We start from the raw sequence: 24,163 nt of genomic DNA, 5'->3' as shown, positions 1-24,163 counted from the left end.
AGTATTCACCTTTATTAATTTTCTCCAGAGTATTCTGGCCCAGAGATACGGTTCTTATTAAATACTGCACAGTGAATAATAAAGGTGTTGCTGCTCACCTTATCTTGTCCCAGGAGAAGTATGATTACCTCTGCAATGAGGTAATGGAAGTGAAGTCATATGTCCTACAAAAGTAGCTAGATATTCTATGGATGAGGGATGAAGAAAAATGATTTTTCTCTGCTTATAAAGAGGAAAAGAGATTAATACCCCATTAAGAGATGGGGTGTTGGTATGGACATATCCTCTGTATAATAGACTTCTGTGGAACTGTACACTTCAAATCTGTGCATTTCATTGCATGCAAATTTTATCTTAACAAAAAGTAGCTAGAAAACAGAAAGCTTTATTTAACTTTTATTTCTAAGTAAATAAGTAATAGGGAGTTTTCTATCTAATGGTTTATAAGGAGAATTTATGGACCTAAGAATTTTTATCTTTTACTGTGTAAAAAAATACATCATTATATATTTCACATTTCTGTTACTGATTCTAAGTCCTTGACTGGTATTTTAAATATTTGCAAGGATTGTCGTGTCTCTAACAATATGGTAAAACATAGATTTTGAACTTTAACATGGCAAAAATGGTCATTGAAATATCAAATACAGTCACAACAACAAAAGTCAACTTGTTAGTCACTTTGATGAAGAGTTTTTCAATAATGGCCTTATGGGTCGGTGAGAAGAATGGAGTCTGGAGTCTTGGATTTAACCTTTGGCTTCATTATTTTGTAGCAGTATTTCACTGGGTGAACCGCTTCTCCAGATCTCATTTTCTTATCAGTAAAATCGAGGTTATGATATTAATTTCATAATGCTGTTGTGAAGAACATGTGAAATTACAAATAGGTGTATATAAAGCAGAATCAAAATAGGACTAATGCCTAAATCAGATTGGAGCCCGTTGACATGTATTAATGGAAGTTTTATATACCCAGATATTTATTGAATCTGGGTTTTTCTGTTGAAGTTTAGGCCTTCATCACATCCTCTTCTTTTTGAATAATTAGCTCACTGATTTCTTTATCGCCAGACTTTCCCCTTGTTCTATCCTGTATCATGCTTTTGGGTAGACACAATGTCTGTGTATAAAATATATATTGAAAACATACAGTTGTAACCATGCCATTTCAACAGCACATGTTTCTTTCCCAATGACTTCTTACCATGCTCTGGATAAAATCTCTACTTCTCATGATGAATATGAACTCAATTCTGCTTTCTTTTCTTCCTAGCCCTCCCAATATTCCCATCCCTCTATTGAATTGCTTCATGGCATGCTAATTTATTCCAGTATGCTTTTTTTTTTGTAAGATGTTTAAAAAAATATCTATGACTCCCCTATTTCTTGTCCACTTGAAAAATCCGAAATATGTTTTAATTCTCAGACCAAAGGTCATTTCATTGAAGAATTATGTAATCCTCTCTTGACCTAGGCAAAAAGTTAAATATGCTTTTATCTATGTCCATTATAGTATCTTGCACATATCTCTTCTAATCAGCTAGTGTTTTATTTCAGTCTTTGCTTATTTATCTGCCCTCATGCTCAGCCCTGAGCACCATGAAGATGAATCTTCACTGTATCCTTTTTTCAGTAGCACCTATATAATTTCAGACATTTAATATCTATAGCTAGACAATGTATACATTAGATTTTCATTTCACTTAGGTGGTTTGTTTCTGGTTAGGGATGTAACCATTTATGTTCATGACACACTTTAAAAAACATCTTAGAGGTAATGAAAAATTTATCAGACCCTTAACTAGAGAAAATGAAAATACACTGATGGAGGGAAAAAAAAAGATTTGCTGAGAAATAGGGAATGGGGACTATTATTGTTTAAGTTACTGTATTCTTTTCTTTCCACAAGATTGTTTTGTGAAAAAGTAATCCACTAGGTTATATCTGGAAGCCAAAACCTAGATGCCAACAGACCATGATCACCTCAACCAGAGCAAGTGTTGTTTCACATGGTACATCAGAAGCCAGGTTATTGAGGAAGAATCTCGGTTGCTGGACAGTGTCTTATTTCATGGCCTTTTAAGTATGCAAAGTTACCGATTTCTTTAAGGAGGATTTTTGACTCCTTAAAATATCATACTACAATTGCAATGAAAAACTCAATTTAAAGTTTCCAGTGACTCCTCAGTTCCTTTAGTCTTACTTTAACAACTGCGCATTTCTTTTCTATTTTTTTTTAACGTTCATTCATTTTTGAGAGAAGGAGGGGAGGGAGGGGAAGAGAGCGAGGGAGACAGAGGATCCTAAGTGGGCTGTGCCCTGATAGCAGTAAGCCCGATGCAGGGCTCAGACTCATGGACCATGAGGTTATGGCCTAAGCTGAAATTGGACGCTCGACTGACTGAGCTACCCAGGTGCCCCACAACTTCACATTTCTTAAGATCTAGAAGGAAAAAATGCTGTAGGCTTAACTGGAAAAATCCAACTTAGGTGTGGTTAATACGTATCTAGAGACCACAGAAGATCTCACTTGAGACTATGTCAGACATGCCTGATCAGTCTCACTACTGTTTCCTATTAAGTGCACACTCATATTCAAAATTCCTCCTAACACAGACCTCCAAGCAGCTACCATCAATCATGGTCCAGTGGAAAATTGGAGAAAACCCCTTTGTCACACAAGGAAATTATAGAGAAGCTAATTTTTCTTTACAATAACAATGAATTCTATAACTTACGGGTTGCAGTCACTAGAGTCACACTATGGGCAGCATAAACTGTGCTAAACTGCTGAATCTGGATCAAGGCTACCTGGTTTCATACGTAGCCTGTGACTTATGGGTTGTGTGACCTTGAAATTATTTAACTTCATCCCCAACATTGAGAATAATAATAACACCCTACCTCATAGGACTGCTGGAGGGACTTTACGAATTAATATCTCTAAATAGAGGGGAATTATTTGTAATAGGAAGCACTGAATAAGTGTTTATTAAATAAATTGACAGTTCTAGCTTTTCAGACTTAAGTAATGACTTTCCTAAAGATAACTACCGTTGAGTTGAAAAACAAACAACAATAAGACAAGGATGATGGATTTTTTCGTATGCTAGAGCCCATGTAAATATATATCTTATGCATATACTTTAAAATCATTTTGCAAATTTAATTCCATAGAAATGTCATCAGATGGCAGGAATCCAGATATTTTAGTAAAAAGTGATTAAAGTACTAAAGAGACTAATATTTAAAAATGACGCTTGAAAGAGAAATACTTTTGCAAAGAGCTGCATCTAGTGGGTAAATGAACAAAGGAAATGTGAAGTTGAGCTAAGGGAAAACGTCAAGTGTCAGGAAGAAGCACAAATGAGTAATTTTGGGGCTATGTGGTTGAACTCACTCTTTACAGTGAAAATAATCTTCCATCGTTTAGATATGTTGTAATGCTGATGGTATGGGAGTAATTTGGAAGTAAGATAGTTCCCTTTTTGTCCTGATGTGAGGTTAGGTGCTCAGAAAGTATTTGAATGTTCAGTGACTGTTTTTGGAAGGGGCCTCTGAGTTTGTATACGGCCAGAGAGCAAAAATAGACTACTGATTGAATTTAGCAGACAGAGTGCTTTGAAAGGGATTTTTTTTTTCCTAATTCAGTTTGGTTAATTTGGGATCTCTTAGGAATTTGAGTGTCTGAAGGAGTTACCATAATAGTTATAAGAATTACAAAGGTATCTTTTAAAATTCGAAATAAGAATGAAGGCACTATAGAAAGAATAGCTAAGAAAATGAATTGTAGACATGCCTTATATTGGCAGACTTCAAGGGGTCTAAGAAAATATTTAAATAGAATAGTATGGGAACACTTTTCAGTGATAGAAATTTTGAAGTTTTTGGTCCATGGATGGGGATGAAGATTTAAATTTTTTTTCAGTGTCAGTTTAAGGTGCTGGAGACTATTTCATTGTTAATACACTAATAAAGATTATGCCCCTTTAGAACATGTAGTCTTAACCCCATTATAGATTTATTGATCTGTACTGTGGCCTTTCGGGGCATGGTTTTAATAAATAAACACATATTTCAGAAAGTACATTTTATGATTGATATAAAGCATAGACCAAGTGGCCTTGACCATGGATTATCTTGAATTCTAAGTACATTTCCACAAGCATTTGCCATTATTTTCACTAATGGTAGAATTAGCCTTTATAAATGAGTTATTTTAATGGACTTATAAAGTCTTTCAGTGTTAGGACTTTCAAGTCCTTAAATGTATTGGCTCTGTTTCTGCCTGTGAGTGAGGTTTTTCTTTCAGAAAAGAATCAACTCTTCAACCTACTAAAGGCTTTGAAATACTATAAATTATTGTCCTAATTGAATTTAAGAACCTGGGTTCCTGTGTTAGTCCAGATCCTCTGAGAAGCAAATGCCGAGGCAGCGTTAGACATGTAAGAGTTTTCTTAGGGGAAAATGGGGAGGGAGGGAAGCTAGGAGAGGCTGGGAGACCATTAGACTGTACCATTAGGATGTAGCTCTGACCCTGAAGGAGAGAAGTAAAGAAGGAAGGTTGGTACAAGAGGCTGAGACTGCAGCACTGCTCTGGTAAATTTGAGCAAGACTGTTGGAGAGTCCCCAGGCCAAGGCTTCCCCATCTCTCAGGAGTAGGCCTTCCTTAGCAGGCTTGCCTTGTTCCATCACTGGCTGGGAGCATTGCTAGAAGGGGGTGATGGGTTTCAGAGCAGTAGCTGGAGCTGTAGGTCAATTATGCTCTCCATAGGGGAGACCTGAGAGGCACGTCTTCATGGTCACCATCATCTTTGTGGGTGAAACATCTATTACCCAGGAAGATTAGACTTCTTATTTATGTGTATTTCCACCTCATCCTTATGAAATCAGGATAACTAACATTTATTAATCTGTATATTAGGCACTAAACTGTATATTAGGCACTTTTGTGTATGTAGTCCTTGTTCACCTTTATGGCAGATATAAATATGTTCGTGCTAATGATAAAAAATTGAAGCTTGGGGCTACTTAATAATGGGACCCAGAATGCATAGTTAATAATGGGAGGATGATTTAAGTCCAGATTTCTTATACTCCAAATTGCCAGCTTTTCCTGTGAAATGATACTGCCCATATTATTTGAAATGTGCTGGGATGTAGAAATGTTAAGTGGCAGGTCAGAAATCACAGACATGGTTGACTTACCAAAACAATGACAAAAACAGCATTTATACTGCCTTGTCCTATTCAGACCTGCCCTCTTTTGGATAATACCTCTGGCTTTTACTTTCTATTTTTCATTAAAACCTTTCTGAGAATGTTTTTTCTGAGAATATTGCCCTCTCCTATTATCAAGAAAATGGTCTCTGCTAATGTGACAATAGGTGCTAATGGGCACACACCCCATTTCCTGATAGAAGGTCCTTTTATGTCTGACAGGCTTTTGTACATGGAGAAGCACATTCATGATTATTTGTACTTTAATGCTTAGTGGATTAAATACATAAATGTGATAAAACATTTTAAAACATTTTTGGCTTTTAAAAGTAGATTACATATTTTAAATTCTATTAAAAAATTCAAATATAATTATGAAATTATTATCCCTGACACATTACCTTAAATAGGAGGCAAAGAACAAACACAGTTATCACTCAACTAATTACTTTATTTCTATGCAAACCGATACTGTGATTTAATCAGTAATTCCATTGGTTCTCTGTTTGCATAATCTTTCAAGTATCATAGCTTTAGTTATTTTGATATCTTTTAAAGGTTTGGCGATATTACTTTCATATAGTTCCAGAGTTGTAGTTTTCTTAATTGACTCCAAAGAATATCTTCTCTGAGCAGTCAGAGTTTGGGTTCTTGGTTGGAACTTAGATTTTCCTTGTTTCTCCCAAGGTGATTAAAAACTGAGCTATTGATCTTCAATCTGAACTTCTTTTTGTATTGTTAAAATTTCAGTGTTAGGTCAGTAATCCTTTTTTTTTTTTAATTAATACCTTTGAGATAGGTTTTAGTTGTTTGCAAATCTGCTATCTTCTTTGTTTTATCATTATGAGATGCTGACTTTATTAAAAACATGTGTGGCTTATCAATTGTGCCACTTAGTTTGTGTTATATTTCATAGGATATTAAGGATTGAGTAAGTTGACTTAATCCTTGTTTAGGGTACATTTATTTCATTAATCACTTTTGGGGAGCCTGGGTGGCCCAGTCGTCTAAGCCTCTGACTTCGGCTCAGGTCATGGTCTTGTGGTTCATGAGTTCGAGTCCCGCATCGGGCTCTGTGCTGATAGCTCAGAGCCTGGAGCCTGCTTCAGATTCTGTGTCTCCCTCTCTCTGCCCCTCACCCACTTGCTCTCTTTCTCATAAATAAACATTAAAATAAATTATTAATCACTTTGGAACACATGGTTGAAGCTCTACTTTGTCATTGGCCTGATTGTGTTGAATGCCCTTTTTTTTCCCACCTGCCTGTTATATATGACCAACAGAACTGATCAGTCTTTTCTGTCCTTCATAAATTCCTACCTTCGAAAAAACTCATTTATCCACTATTACTTTTTCTTTTCTGCTTATGCAGGGAAAAGCAAACACAGGTCTATATTTTAGAAATGTATAATTAACAGAATAAATATATCAAATATGTACACACACGCATACATACACAAGACCTTCCTCTGTTAAAATAAGGTCATCTTAAATTTTTTTGTTAATATTTATTTATTTTTGAGAGAGAGAATGAGTAAGCAGAGAAGGGAAGGGGAAGAGAGTGGGGGACAGAGGATTTGAAATGGGCTCTGTGCTGACAGCCGTGAGCCTGACGTGGGGCTTGAACTCATGAACAGCAAGAACATAACCTGAGCCGAGTCATGCGCTCAATGAACTGAGCCACCCAAGGTGCCTCTTAAGTTGTTTTTTTTTTTTTTCCCCTAAGTTTAGGTATTTAATTTGAGAGAGAGAGAGCACGAGAGCATGAGTGGGGAAGGGGGTAGAGAGAGAAGGAGAGAGAGAAAATCCCAAACAATCGGTGCTGACAGCACAGAGCCTAATGCAGGGCTCAAACTCACGAAACATGAAATCATGACCTGAGCCAAAATCAAGAGTCAGAGTCAGAGGCCTAACCGACTGAGCCATCCAGGAGCCCTGGTCATCTTATTTAATTGTATTTTTTCTACAAATATTTATCTTTACAATTTATATTAGCTTTTGTCATTTGAACATCATCATGTACTGAAGTACTAATGTCCTTTTGCAGGTTCATCTTGTTCCAGAACTTATACAGGAAGGTACAAGTTACTTGGCTGGAAGAATCACTTTTTAGTTGGCCCCATTGCCTTTATAACCATGACTCGTTCTATTCACTAGCATTACTAGGATATTCTAAATTTGTCATGGAGTCAGTTACCCTCCACAGAATTCTGGTTCCTTTTAGTGGAGAATGCTATTAGAGAACAAATCCACAAAAGAAGGGTATATAGGGGAGTTAATGAGAACCGAAAGTAATGTTGATGCTACTATTGAGCCAACTTTAGTGACAAAGCTTAAAAAATGTTCTCTATTTATGGTTATGAGTTTTATTGATTTTTTTCAGTTTAACTTGTTACTATTGCCTGCTTTTTTTGGATAGTATTTCCATTCACACTTGATTCTTGTCCTCTTGGGTGAGGTAGTTGCATTTTTATTACGACTTTCTGCCTTAAAATGAAGGTAGAATTCTGATGTCAGGAGTTTGAACAATAATGCTTCACACAGGCCTCTTGAGTTAAAATATCAACATCATTCAACCATGGATAATAGTTTCAGTATCACTGCAGACTATGCATAGGAAGGAATGGCAGCTTCTTTTACCCCCCAGATCATGTTATATTGGTAGTTGTCTACTCCACAGCTACTACCCTATGCAATATATCCAGCACAGGAGGGATTTTAAATGTACAGAGATTTTCAAAGTTTCCTACAATAGGCCGAAATATTCTTCAATTTGGAGTCTTGGAAATTGTCAGTGCTTGCACATTAATCTGTCTTCTCCTTCTGATTACATTTGTTTCTTGATGAACAATATGGGGTGTAAACAAAAGACAGGCTGTGTGAGGGTGTGGAAACATTTGTGGCTAGAATCCCTCAAAGTTTCCTAGGGAGATTAAAGAGATGATACCCAATTGCTGATGATGGGCTAGTAAGAAGCTAAATAATTGAATGGAGAGGAGTTGGAAAGAAAGAATTAAAGATTAGGCAGACAAATTCAGAAAGAATAAAAAGAACAGCAATTTACTATATGGACTCTCAATGCTGAATCAAAAGTTGTAGTGAATCAATACCTAAGGAATGGCCAGAAAAGCCAAATGGCGATGATCTCTGTATATACGTTTTCCCAGCATTACAATTAAAACCTACCTAATTATCATCAACTTTCTCTAAAATGCAATTACATATACAAGCAGTGCCTGACTTTTAGAGGTTTGACTTTCTTAAAACCTACATTTTCATACAGCAAACATGGTAGTCTCTTTTGTAAGCTGAAGTTCACCCTTTATACAGCAGCTGGAAAGAGAACGTTTTGAGGTATTAGGTGCCACTACTCGCTTAGTCTTTTAGAATCATTGTTATGTTGTCCACATTACATGTGTTTGCACGACTGTTTGAATCTTAAATTGAACTTACCTTACTTTCTATTAGAAAAAGGAAAAAAATAAATTTGATAATGCAACTTTTCATAAGAACAGGCCACGTATATGTCCTATAATTGGGAGAAGGTAGGAAGTCATCTGCCATGTTGAAAGAACAGCAAATCTTTAGCCCCATTGGACCTAAATTAAGAAAGAAAGGGGATGATATTAAAACAACAAAACACCAGAGGGGCGCCTGGGTGGCTCGGTCGGTTAAGCGGCCGACTTCGGCTCAGGTCATGATCTCGTGGTCCGTGAGTTCCAGCCCCGTGTCGGGCTCTGTGCTGACTCTCAGAGCCTGGAGCCTGTTTCAGATCCTGTGTCTCCCTCTCTCTCTGCCCCTCCCCTGTTCATGCTCTGTCTCTCTCTGTCTCAAAAATAAATAAACGTTAAGAAAAACCAAAAAAACAAAACACCAGAAATACATTTTCAAGTACTGTGAATAAAAGAAATACTTAATTAAGGATTTTATATATATGTATTTTTTTTTAGCTCTTTGGGACTGAAATCTTTTTTTAACATGAAAACTTGATGATTAAACTTCATCTTGGTGTTAATAGTTTTAGTCTGATTCATGAGGTCTTAGAGCCTCAGCCCTCTTCTTAATTGTTGTTTGTGAGGACTGCTCCAGTCAGGTTGCTTCTTTTCCTGTATTGGTTTCATCACGAATTTGGTATGCATTGGAAAAAATATAAACAGTGACAATAACAACCAGGCATTTTTCCCCTTTAGGTGAAAATCTGAGGAAGCCTCCAATATTGTCATTTTAGTCACAATTTGGAAGGCACTTTAAGATACAGGCATACCTCTGAAATATTTTGACTTTGGTTCCAGATCACTGCAATAAGCAAATATCATAATAAAGCCAGCCGAATGAATTGTTTTGGTTTCCCAGTACATACAAAAGTTATATTTACACTATACTATAGTCTATTAAGTGTAAAGTAGCACCGTCTAAAAAATGTGCATACCTTAAGTAAAAAAATACTTTACTGCTAGAAACACTATCATGTGAGCTTTCCTTGAGTTGTAATCTTTTGGCTGGTAAAGAGGCTCACATTGATGTTGATGGCTGTTTGCTGATCAAGGTGGGGGATGTGGAAGGCTGGGCGGCTGTGGCACTTCTTTAAAATACAGCAACAGTGAAGTTTGCCCCATTGATTGTACCTTTCGTGAATGATTTCTCTGGAGCACACAGTGTTGTTTGATAGCATTTTACCTATGATAGAACGTCTTTCGAAATTGGAGTCCGTCTTCTCAAACTCTGCTGCTGCTTTATCAACTAAGTGTATGTAATATTCTAAATCCTTTTTCATCATTTCAATAATTTTTAAATCATCTTCACCAGGAGTAGCTTCCATCTTAAGAAACCACTTTCTTTGCTCTTCCATAAGAAATAACTCCTCACTGGGTTGCCTGGGTGGCTCAATCAGTTAAGCATTGGACTTCAGCTCAGGTAATCTCACAACTTGGGGTTTGAGCCCCATATTGGGCTCTGTGCTGACAGCTTAGAGCCTGGAGCCTACTTCATATTCTGTGTCTCTGCCTCTCTCTGCTTCTCCCCTGCTCATGCTCTGTCTCTCTCTCTCTCAAAAGTAAATAAACATAAAAAAAAAAGAAGTAACTCCTCATCTGTTGGAGTTTTATCATGAGATTGCCAGAATTTAGTCACATGTTCAGTCTCCACTTCTAATTTTAGTTTTCTTGTTTCTACCATGTCTGCAGTTACTTCCTCCACTGAAGTCATGAACCGCTCAAAGTCATCCATGAAGGTTGGAATCAACTTCTTCCAAACTCCTGTGAATGTTATTTTGACCTTTTCCCATGAATCACAAATGTTCTTTATGACTACTTAGAATGGTGAATCTTTCTGGAAAGATTTTTTTTTAATTTTTTGTTTATTTATTTATTTTGAGAGAGAGCAGGGATAGGGCAGAGAGGGATAGAGAGAATCCCAGGCAAGTTCACACTATCGGCATAGAGCCTGATGTGGGGCTTGAACTCACGAACCATGAGATCATGACCTGAGCCAAAACCAAGAGTCAGACGCTTAATTGACTGAACCATCCAGGTGCCCCAGAAAGTTTTACTTTACTTTGTTCAGATCCATCAGAGGAATAACTATAGCCTTATGAAATGTATTTCTTAAATAATAAGACTGGGAGGTCAAAATGACTCACTGATCCCTGGGCTTCAGAATAGATGTTTTGGTAGCAGGTGTGAAAATATTAGTCTCATTGTATATCTCCATTGGAATTTTTGGGTGACCAAGTACATTGTCAATGAGCAGTAATATTTCGACAGGATTTTTTTTTTTTTTTTTCTGAGCAGTAGTTCTCAACAGTGAGCTTAAAATATTCAGTAAGCCATGTTGTAAACAGATGTGCTGTCATCCAGGCTTTGGTCCACTTAGAGAGCACAGGCAGAGTAGATTTGGTGTAATTCTTAAGGGCCCTAGGAATTGTGGAATAGTAAATGACCACTGGCTTCAACTTAAATTTCTCTGCTACATTAGCCCCTAACAAGAGAGTAAATCTGTCCTTTGAACTTTTGAAGCCGCATATTGATTTTCCTTCTCTGGCTATGAAAGCCCTAGATGGCATCTTCTTCCAAAAGCAGGCTGTTTCATCTACATCGAGAATCTGTTGTTTAGTATAGTCATCTTCATTCATGATCTTAGCCAGATCTTTTGGATAACTTGCTGCAACTTCTACATCATCACTCGCTGCTTCACCTTGCACTTTTATATTCTGGAGATGGCTTCTTTCCTTAAGCCTCATGAGCCAGTTCTTCTAACTTCAAACTTTTCTTCTACAGCTTCCTTAACGTCTCTAAGCCTTTATAGAATTTAAGAGTTAGGGCCGTGCTCTGGATTAGGCTTTGGTTTAAGGCTTGATCTTCTATCCAGACCACTAACACCTCCCCCATATTAGCAATGGGCTGTTTTGCCCCGTTATCATTCATGTGTTCACTGGAGTAGCACTTTTACATTTCTTTCAAGAACTCTGCCTTTGCATTCACACTTTGGCTCACTGGCAGAAGAGGCCTAGTTTTTGGCCTGTCTCCACTTTTGACATACCTTTCTCGCTAAGCTTAATCTTTTTTAGCTTTTGATTTAAAGTGAGAGATGTGAGACCCTTCCTTTCACTTGAACACTTAGAGGCCATTGTAGGGTTATCAACTGTCCTAATTTCAATATTGCTGTGTTTCAGGGAATAGTTATGCCTGAGGAGAGGGAGAGAGATGGGGGACAGCTGGTCAGTGGAGCAGTCGGAACACACACAGCATTTATCAGTTAGGTTGCTGTCTTCCATGGGCACGGTTCATGGTGCCCCAAAACAATTACGAGATAACATCAAAGATCACTGGTCACAGATCACTATGACAAATATAATAATATTGAAAAAGTTTGCAATATTATGAGAATTACCAAAGTGTGACAGAGAGATATGAAGTGAGTGAATACTGTTGGGAAAATGGTGTCAATAGACTTGTTTCATGCAGGGTTGCCACAGACCTACAATTTGTAAAGAATGTAATACCTCTGACACACAATAAAAGTGAAACACAGTGAAATGATGTATGCCTATAGAAATCCTCTGTTAGTTAATGTAATTTGGGATAAATAACCAGAGGCTATAGGAAAACATTTTAGAAAGATGAGCTCTTAGGGAAGCCTTCTCTTTGGAGGACACCGAGAAATTTTAAAAAAGGCCATTCTTATCATTTTACTTTTTCTTATTTTGTTAGAAATTGTTATATATTTAAATTAGTCATGCGCAGAGATGAAATACACACTTGATTATTTATTGCACCAGTGGTGGGCACATGAGATCTTGGTGAATTCTTGGATTTTAACAGTGGCAACAAAATGAAGCTTTGCTTGTTAGAAATATATTCATAGAGGGGTCATAATTTAATGGAATTAAATTCATGCTTGTATCCAGTGACAATTTATATTCATTTTTCCATTTCCTTTTTTCTTTTTTTCTATAAAATAACTTTCTGTGGAAACGTTTCATTTGATATATACCAAGGTATTAACAAGTCCATATTTTTGTGCAACGTTTTAAACCCTGTTAACTAATGGAAGCTCCTTCCTGTTGAGAGTAGGAAGAAAGGGAAATTACTTATTGTGTTGGAAGAAACTTAGTAGTAATTGGACTATTGGTGATTGAAAACTGCCTGATAAGAAATATGACTCCATTTCTAGACATGTTATAAAAATAGTTCTCCTTGTTTGCTTGTTTTATATTTTTTTAACCTAGTTGTAGCACTAACCTCTCTACTTAATAATTTTTGTAGAATTTTAAAACTGGTTGTTTACTTCAAGCATCATATTTCATAGGTGAAAAATAAGAACAAGTTAAGGAACTGGCTCAGATAGACTAAGTGACTTATCTAAAGATACACAGAAATTTCATGGATGATTTCAGTTGAGTTGACCCTTTATATAATATGACACAACAGAGGGCTGTGTCACAGCAAAATACAGGAGGGTAAAAGAAGAATAATATTTTATGCTTTATATTTTAGATTCACTAAGAAGATCTCCTCAAGGCAAAAAAGAAAAGTCATAAATAGCACGAGCTTTGGAAATAAACAGACCCAGGCTCTGGATTATGTGGACTAGAATTTTGGTCTTTGGGTGTCATTATCTATTTTGCATGCTGGGAAAGTAATTTCTTCCTGAAGCTTTGGTAGAGCATTGTTTGAAAGCTTAGTTATTTATTCAATAAATCTATTTGAGCATCTAATGTTTGCAAGGCATTGCAGCAGAAACTGCAGGTAGAGTGTTCTGGATACGAGTGAGACACGAGCCCTACTTAGAACCACACCTTTTATGCTTTTTTTTTTTTTTCACATTTACATCTATATTTTAGTGGCTGTGCATACAGACATTAGTAAAAGAAATAATATAATTTGGGGCCAGCAAATATATATGAGATAAAGAGAAATCAGAAAGCAGTATAAAATCTAGTAATAAGTTTTTAAATTATATAAAATAATGATTAAACAGGTTAAAACTGTACTGAGTGCTTTTATATTTGATCATGCAAAATTTGACATGTCTAAAACACAATGCCATGTTTTATCAGCATACTCCAGATGATGTTTATAGGATGGAATCTAAGTAGGCAAGTAAAAGGAATCATTTGAAAATTAATGCATGTAGTGCCCAAGGAGATGTTTTTAGAAAAAGTAACTTTGTTGTGATTTGAAGTATAAGGTTTCCATAGAAATAGTTTGAAGTGAATGTTATTGGATATAGTTTCAACATACCATGATATTACAGGTGAAAATCACTTACTTATTTTAGAGCTTCTTACTTCATTAAAATATGTCATTATTAAAGTCCCTTGATACACACCTTCAGATATTGAAGGAAAAAATAGTCTTCAGCACACCTGGTTGTATATAATTGTCCTTGATTCTAATAGCAAAATTAGCAGAATTGCTCTTTAGTTAAAGACATTCATATTATAGTCACTGATCTTTTTGCTATTAATAGTTTTAAGCAGTTATATAGCACTTTTATGGTGGCCTACTTAAAAATATATTTAAAAATTGCATGTTTTTTACAATATGAAATAGGAGAGACTTGACACTCACCTCCTTTTTCCCTATGTCCCGGCATCATTATGTGCCATGCAAAGCTCCTTTCCTCTATAAAGCTGTAGCAAGCTCTGGGGCAAACCTCCTTTTGTTTGGCCAAAGTAAATGTATAAGGGCATGCTGGGAATAATATTCTCATATAAAGACTCTCATATATTTTCACTTCCTCTGGGAAAAATTTTTTTACTTCTGGTCAAGGTCATGCCTTACAATGCTGTCTAGTTTTCTCATCTCTCTTTTACCTCTGAGTTCAATTCATGATAGTGTGAGGTAGAGGTGGGCCAAAAGCAGGACAGGTAATTAGTTGGAAGATGAATCAGATGCCAGCCAGAGTAACTCTTTATAAAGTAGGGTTGAGGAGCAGGGAGCATCTGGTGTCAACTCCTGATTTGTCTTTAGGACCCTAATAGCAGTATGTTCCCGAGGCACTCAATCTTTCTTCAGTTGGGATATAATTGATGTATAACATTGTGTAGGTTTAAAATATATAATGAAGTGATTTTATATGTGTATATATTACAAAATGATTAACAAAATAAGGTTAACTAATATATCCATCACCTCAGATAATTATATTTTTGTGTGTGTAGTGGGAACTCTTAAAATCTGCTCTCTTACCAACTTTCAAATATACTTTCAAATATACAATATACAATATACAACTTTCAAATATACAATATACAGTATTATTAACTGTAGTCACCATACTGTACATTATACCCCCAAGACTTATTCATCTTACAACTGGAAGTTTGTACCATTTGACCATCTTCATCCATTTCCCCCATGCCTTGCTCCCACCCTTGGCAACCACCAATCTTTTCTGTTTCTTTGAGTTTGGTTTTTTAAACATTTCATGTAAAAGTGATATCATACAGTATTTGTGTTTCTCTTTGTGACTTGTTTCACTTAGCATAATACCATCAAGTTCCATCCATGTTGTCCCAAATGGCAGAATGGCAAAAGGTCCTTCTTTTTCCTGGCTGAATAATATTTCATTATATATCATCTATATCTATCTATCTATATCTATCTGTCTATATCTATGTCATCTATATTCTCTTTCACATCTTCTTCACCCATTCATCTACTAATGGACACTTAGATTGTTTCCATATCTTAGCCATTGTGAATAATGCTGCAGTGAATATGGGATTTTATTTCCTTCGGATATATACTGAGAAGTGGGATTGATGTTAAAATGTCCCAAATACCCAAAGCCATCTATAGATTCACTGCAGTTGCTGTAAAAATTCCAATGACATTTCTCATAGAAATATATATAAAAAATTCTAAAATCTGTATGGAACCACCAAAGACCCCAAATAGCCAAAGCAGTCTTGAGAAAGAACAAAGCCGGAGGCATCACACGTCCTTATTTCAAATAATACTACAAAGTTATGCCATCAAACAAACCTCCACATTTATGGTCAACTGATATTTGACAAAGGAGCCAACAATACTCAGTGGGGAAAGGATAGTGCTGGAAAACTGGATAATCCATCTTACATTACTCACAGAAATGAACTCAAAGTATATTAAAGACTTAAAAAGAAGACTTAAAGCCATAAGACACATAGAAGAAAACAAAGGAGAAAAACACCTTGATAATCATTTTGGCAATGAATTTTTGGTTGTAACACCAAAAACGTAAGTAACAAAACCAAAAATTAGTAAGTGGGACTAGTTATTATCAAAGTAAAAAGCTTTTGCACAGCAAAAGTAACCATCAAAAAAATGAAAAGGCAACCTATAGAATGGGAAAAAATAATTGCAAATCATTTATCTGATGAGGGGCTAGTGTACAAAATAATGTAGCAAGTGATTTTAAAAACTCATACAACTCAGTAGCAAACAACAACAGCAACAACTTCCCAAACCCAAACAGTTTAAGAAATGAGCCAAGGAGCTGAATAGATGTTTTTCCAAAAAAGACATATAAATGGTCCACAGATACATGAAAAGGCACTCATCATCACTAATCATCAGGAAAATGCAAATCAAAACTACTATGACATATCACTTCATACCGTTAGAATGGCTATCATCAAAAAGACATATGTTGGCAAAGATTTGGAGAAAAGGGCACCCTTGTGCCCTGTTGGCGAGTATTTAAATTGGTTCAACCACCGGGGTGCCTGGTGTGACTCAGTTGGTTAAGCGTACAACTTCAGCTCAGGTCATGATCTCATGGCTCATGAGTTCGAGCCCTGTGTCGGGCTCTGTGCAAACAGTTCAGAGCCTGAAGCCTGCTTTGGATTCTGTGTTTGTCTCTGTCTACCCCTCCCCTTCTCATGCTGTCTCTCTCTGTCTCAAAAATAAATAAACATTAAAAAATAAATAAATAGGTACAACCACCATGGAACACCTTATGAGGTTCTTCAATTTTTTTCAAAAGCACTGTTTTAATTGCTGTAGAAAAAAACAATAATTTATCGATGTCATTTTATCCTTTAAAAATTTTGAGTTTTAACTTGAATAAGTTAAATAAGTTCTTTTTTGTATCAGTTTATTTATTTATGTATTGATTTATTTATGTAATCTCTACACCCTACATGGGACTCGAACTCACAACTCCAAGATCAAAAGTCACATGGTCTTCCAGCTGAGCCAGCCAGGAACCCCTTAACTTGAAGGGTTCTTATCAAGTGATTTAATTCACAGTTTAAGTTAAAATTATCTTGACAACTGGATATAGAGCAATGAACTCCATTAACTGGAAAATAACCAAAAAAATCAAGAGATCCAACCATTATTGCTGTTATTTCAACTAATTTATTTGCTTTTGACAGTTCAGTTCACCCACCAGACTTGAGTTCTAATGATCCATTTGGCTATTAGCTAGGTTTATTAACATAAAAAAGTCATTCAGCTTCTTTTGGCCTCAGTTTCCTCTTCTATTCAATGATAATTTTGTATTTTAGTTCCAAAGTTCTTTAAAATAACCTCAAGATCTCCGATTATATGGATGCATTTCCTCCTTGCAAGTTCCTAAGAATACTCTCCCATTAGCCTAGAGAAGTAAGAGACTGTTTCTGGGTTAGTAGCACTGGAATCTTCAGTGAATATTTTTAAAAGGCAGAATTCTGGAGATTCTTAACCAGTAGGTGTAGACTAGGACAATTTTAAATAGCCCCGTATATTAGGAGCTATTTTAAAATAGCTTGCCAGGTGAGTGTGAGACATAGCCATATTTGGGAAGCAGCTGAATTGTTATAAATCATGTGCCATGTATTTGGCAAGCCCAGGTGATGTCCCAGCAGTCTCTCTTTACTAATAATGCTGGAAGGAATGCTCTGGAGAGTTATGTGAAATCAGTTCAACTTATCCTACAGCCTAGGATAAATTCACATTATATCATTTTTAAACATTAAAGTATATTCCCCACATGACTGAACTGGTTTAAATATCAATCCAGGCTTGAAAATGGAATCAATTATATGACCCTAGCTTGAAGGATGGAGACATAGAATGGTAGCTGGTAATTTAACATCTGAGGAGACTGAATGGGTTAGAGCTGATTTAAAATCAGTAAAGGCAGCAGGAACAGATGGTTTCAGCATCACATTTTATGTGTTTTTAAAGGGGAAAAAATGTGCTATATCTACACGAGACATTTTTATTCTCTTGAAAAATGCAGAGTACTTCTTACAATAATGACACATTCTAGAACAGTATAGACATGGTAATCCTGAAGAAATGAAATTAGTTATTTATCTGTGAGGCAAATACAGGTCCAGCAGCCACAGACTTTCCCAGAGGCCTCATTAACGCCCTTCAAAACAAACACACAGGAGGGAAAGGGCATTTCACTTTGGTGACAATTTAAATCAAACTTTGTTTCTACAATGGTCAGCAAGGACGAGTGAGCATTTTTGTATGTGTGTTTGGTGAGTGTCTTCTGAGGGTTTACTGGGAAGTGCATGGATCTCCCCTTATGGGGTCACTGCCCTCACTGATGGTAAACTGGAAGGGCCTGACCTGCTTTTAGAGGGTCCTGGCTCTCCTTGAGGTTTCCCCAAATACCAAACCTCATTTCCTTGTCTACAATTTGTATTGTATTTTATTACATCACTTCATTTCCAAAGAATGAATCCTTATATTTATGAGCAGTGTCAAAAATGAAGCTTTTTATTATTTTATAGTTTGTATTAAGAGGATTCATTTGGCAGTATTCAAATCTTAAGCCAAATTAGTGCAATTTATTTCAATGCACCAATTTCATGGTTCGTTAATTCATTGTTATTATTGCTAACTTTCACTCTAATTTTGCCTGAAACTGAACAGTAAGTAATATCTGATAAAAAATTGCATAGTAACTAAAACTCCATAGCATGAAAGTAGAAATGTATATACTTAGACAAAATGAACAAATAATGAGTTTATAAAGTAAGGAAGGTTTTTAATTAGAACAAAATCAAACACTTCTGTAAATGAAAAGGTAATTTAAATTGTCAGCATTGAGCCGGTTGTTTATGGTAGAAAATTGTCTTGTGATGGAAATTTAAGCACAGAGCCTGGGAAAAGAATTTTAAATCTGCTTCTTTGTAATATTAACTTATCTTTAAAGGAGATGTTATTTACATTAAAAAATTTTTTTGGACTACTTCAACAGCAGCTATTAGGAACTAAAATGTCCATCACTGTTAGTTACAGCTATGTATCTTTCCACAGTTGATAGTTTGCAACTATATGTAATTTTTTTTATGATTGGCATTATTTACTCTGCCTCAACTTTTCTGTGAGTAGATAGATTTGTTTTCCAAAAGCTTCTTGTGTTATGATAAATTGACAAAGAGAAGAAAAAAAAGAATGAAAAAGAAAACCCTCTTATGTAAAATAGAATTTTCCAACATGCATTTAATTATGAAAATAACTTGAAAAAAAGTACTGATAAGGAATTTAAAAGATCCAAGTTATTACTAGAAAATTATATTTAAAATGTTTGCTTTGAAAAGCATTTCACATTTCAGCGATACTCTTTAAAACGTTCATATTAAATGCTCCTGTATAGCCCTTATTTTCTCCTGTTTGAATTCAAACTTCTTTTAACATCATTCACTCTCTCTTCAACTATCTCTCTTTATTTAAATCACCACTGGCCCCTTAATTGAAGAGTCAAACGGATGCTTTGGGTTCTTTGGGTATTATGTGGCTTGTCCCAGTATTTAAATCACCACTGGCCCCTTAATTGAAGAGTCAAACGGATGCTTTGGGTTCTTTGGGTATTATGTGGCTTGTCCCAGTATTCCGTGATGCCAACCAAGCCTTTGTTCTTAGAAGTTTGTCCTCTCTTAACTTCCATGACATTTCTTCAGTGACTCCATACTTCTCTGAATGAACCTCTTCAATTTCATTTGTTTTCTTCTTTCTGTTCATTCCCAAGAACTGGCATCTCCTAAGTCTAACTTTCATTTCTCACATCATTTCATTTCTCTCATTTCGTTTCTCCTGGGCAATCTTATCTGCCCCAATGGCTTCAAATGTAGCCTGTAAGTAGAAAATCCCTAAGTTGGTATCATGGGCTCAAGAGCACCTATTGTTCCAGATTGTATACTGGAACATTCCATATGGAAATATCAATTTACCTCATCTTTCACATGCCTGAAACTAAAATTGTTTCCTTGTCATAAATCTGCTTTTCCTATTTATTTCTTATCTTAGCCAGTGGAACCATTGTTTTCTTAGGCCACTCCCCAGTTGTCCCCATCTTACCATGACATCGGTATCCACCAGGTTACTGGAGCCAAAAATCAAGGCATCGTCCTTTTCTTTCTTCAGTTCAGTTCATCACTAAGACTACCTTGAGAAAATAATCTACATATTTCCACTTCTCTCTCTTTTCATAATCCTGTGGGATTTAATGTCTAGTGTTTAGAAACAACACTACTCAGTGCTACTGAGACTGAAAATATTGGGTTAAAGGGGCACCGGGATGGCTCAGTTGATTAAACATCCAAATCTTGATTTTGGCTCAACCTGTGATCTCATGGTTAGTGGGGTTTAGCCCTGCATTGAGCTCTGTGCTGATAATGCAAAGCCTGCTTGGGATTCTGTGTCTCCCTCTCTCTCTCTGCCCTCCCACATTTGCTCACATGCTCTCTCTTTCCCTCTCAAAATAAATAAAATTAAAAAAAAAAAAACTTAAAAAAATATTGGGTTAGATATGGAGCAAAAGGGATCGTCTTTAAGATTTTACCAAATTTTATTTTATTTTATTAAAATGTTTTAATGTTTATTTGAGAGAGAGAGAGAGACAGAGTGTGAGCAGAGGAGGGCAAGAGAGAGGGAGACACAGAATCTGAAGCAGGCTCCAGGCTCTGAGCTGTCAACTCAGAGCCAACATGGGGCTCAAACCCATGAACTATGAGATCATGACGTGAGCTGAAGTCAGACATTCAACTGCCTGAGCCACCCAGGTGCTCCAAGATATCCCCAAATTTTAAATGCAAATCAAAACCACAATGAGATATCACCTCACACCTGTCAAATGGCTAAAATAAAAAAAAATTCAAGAAACAGCAAGTGTTAGTGAAGATGTGTAGAAAAAGGAACCCTTGTGCACTGCTGGTGGGAATACAAGCTTGTGCAGCCACTGTTGAAATGCCCTACAATTCAGTAATTGCACTACTGGGTATTTACCCAAAGAATATGAAAACATTAATTCTAAGGGATACATACACCCCTATGTTTATTGCAGCATTATTTATAATAACCAAACTCTGGAAGTAGCCCAAGTATTCATCAATAGATGAATAAAGAAGTTATGAGACACACACACACACACACACACACACACACACACACACACACGCTGGAATATTATCCAGCCATAATAAAGGATGAAATCTTGTCATTTGCACCCACATAGATGGATCTAGAGAGTATAATGCTACACGAAAAAAGCCAGTCAGAGAAAGACAAATACAATATGATTTCACTCATATGTAAAACTTAAGAAACAAAACAAAGGGAAAGGAAAAGAGACAAACTGAAAAACAGACAATTAACTATACAGAACAGATGGTTACCAGAGGGGAGGTGGGTAGGGAGGTGGATGAAATAGCTGATGAGGATTAGAAGTACCCTTGTCCTGATGAGCACTGACTGATATATGGATCTGCTGGATCACTGCATTGTACACCTGAAACTAATAGAGTGTTGTATATTAACCACACTGGAATTAAAGTAAAAAAATAAATTAAAAAAAAATGTTTTCCCCAAGTTTTGACTTTGGCACAAAAAATTTTGAATTTAGTTCTCTTTCTCACATCTTCATCTCATTTCCAAAGGAGGGAATTGAGAGACAGACAGAGAGGGGAGTGGGGGGGGGGGGGGAGAGAAAAAGAGAGGCTGTAAGTATACATTCATAGATAATATTCATAAATCATAGGTAATATTATCTCAACTCCTCCGCAAGAGCAGAAACTAGTGTTCAGCATGGCATTTCTAGCATCTTAAACAGTGCCTGTGTATATCGATACTTGATAACTATATGTTGAATGAATAAAAAAGAATATATAAAATCTTCTATGTTCCTTTCCCTGGGCTTGTTTGCTGCTCTTAATGCTCTCATTACATGTCTTTTGTATCATTATCAAAATATTTTTCTTTCTCTGTGACCATACTTTTATGTTCATGTCTTACCAACTGTCATGATTGAATGTGTTTCCTGTAAATTGATACTGAAGCTCTAACCCACAATGTGATGGCATCATCAGGAGGCGGGGCCTTTGAGAAGTAATTTGGTTTGGATGAAAGCCTAGTTCCTGACTTCTGTTCATTTTTTCATGTATCTCTTACTCATTCAAAAAACATTTATATGTTCCTGCTATGTTAAAGGTACTTCTTCAGGTCCTGCAATATAGAAATAGTTGAAGAATAATCTCTGCCTTTGGCAAGTTTATAGACTAACACAGGAATTAGTCTGTAAATAAACAACTACGATACAATGTTCTGCTATGAGAGAAGATTGTATATGGCACTGTAAGGTAGGAAATGTGTTGAATTTGCATTTGTTGAGTAAAAAAAAAGTGGATCAGGGGCGCCTGGGTGGCTCAGTCGGTTAAGCGTCCGACTTCAGCTCTGGTCACGATCTCACGGTCCGTGAGTTTGAGCCCCGCGTCGGGCTCTGGGCTGATGGCTCAGAGCCTGGAGCCTGCTTCTGATTCTGTGTCTCCCTCTCTCTCTGCCCCTCCCCTGTTCATGCTCTGTCTCTCTCTGTCTCAAAATTAATAAACGTTAAAAAAAAATTTAAAAAAAAAGTGGATCAGTAGCATTTGCTAAATATGTGGCCTTCATTATCAGATTATTTCCGTAACAAAAATGTATCTTTTTATATTAATTTTACATATGAAAATATATTGAGTACCTACATGTTACCCTGTTTATTCATTCTAATTTCTGCCTAAATTAAGCTCTATAATTCCAACATCGAACTCTAATAACTTTTTGAGGTGAAATAAAAAATAATTTAACATTTTTTGTCTTATTCTTTGTCTTATGTAGTTGTGCTATCTTCTCTGCAGCCCTCTAAAATGAGGTTTCTTTTCTTGAAAGAAACCGTACCTTGGCAGTAGAAAGTCATAAGATGACAAATGGGTTTAAGTCATTTTAGTTCATAGACTTATTAAGATTGAAAATGCCTTTGAACTAGATCGTTATTAGTGTCCTTCTAAATAAGAGATTCTATGACTCAGATAACACGAAGAAAATTCTAGACTAGCTTGATAATAGTAGGAATTAGTACACAGATTTTTTTTCAGTATTTTTCTATTGCTTCGTTCTTATGGTTACTTTGTTCCCTTGATAGTAGCCTTTTTCTGTTAAAATAAAGGCTGCCTGTTCAACATGATTATAATAAAAGCTTATATATTATGTTTTCCCTGGTGACCTCCCAGCTGTAGCAGCATATGGACCTCCTTGTATGGCGAATGTTGTTGTCAGTGCACTGTAAATGCTCTTTGAGCCAGGCTGTGGTCATCTCCTTTAGGTGTTTATCAGCATTGATAAAGTTTAACAGCATTGATTCTAACCTGGATCCGGAGGAATGTTATCTTTATAGGTGACTGCATAGGCATTTATGAACCTGCTTTTGATTGAGACAGGTTAAGGAACAGGGTTTGAGGCCTGTTTGACATTATAGGGGATGAGAGGAACTCTGTTGGGCCTTTCTACTGCTGGGAGTAATGGTTCCTGATCATCAGAAGCTAGAGGGACACTGTAATATTGGTATTCATCACCCAGGATAAAAGCCTGGCGTTTGTTAACTCTCTGATCCAGACTGAGCAATTTCAAGGTTGTTCCTCTCTATCTCCTGTGACACAGAGCTACAAAGTTCTCCAGAGTTGGGATTTTTATTAAATCACCTAAGTTAGAATTAGTGTTAGTTACAAACCACTGGGACCATCAGTCATTTCACTTTTTTTTTACCGTGTCCAACCATCATTTTATATTTGCTTCCAGAAGCTGGCCTTATAAATCTTAATTGAAGGTTTTCTTAGCTACTGAATTTAAGCTGTCACCTATTATAGCTTCGTTGAAATGTCTATGTCCATTAAAACCTTACTAAAATGCAGTATCTATTACCTTTGTAGCTCATGTTGCATTTATCTCTACAAGCATCGTTAATAGGGGGAGGGTAGATATCTGCTGGCAGCGTAAAGTTCCCTGACAGGTGGCGGTAAGCAGCAATGGCTGGCTTTTCTCTCCCCACAGCTTTAGTTGTATCTTTAAATTCCTGGAACTGTAGTTTGCTAGATACAGGATATCTAGAATACATTAAACAAAAGTCAACCTTTGATTCTCATTCCAAGTCATAAAGGGGTAAAATACTCATGATCTTTTTCTCAGATGATTCATATTTT

The sequence above is a fragment of the Panthera onca genome, chromosome A1 (genome assembly GCF_046562875.1).
Source record: "Panthera onca isolate mPanOnc1 chromosome A1, mPanOnc1 haplotype 2, whole genome shotgun sequence".
NCBI classification, from domain to species: domain Eukaryota; kingdom Metazoa; phylum Chordata; class Mammalia; order Carnivora; family Felidae; genus Panthera; species Panthera onca.
This window is presented reverse-complemented; position numbering follows the sequence as displayed.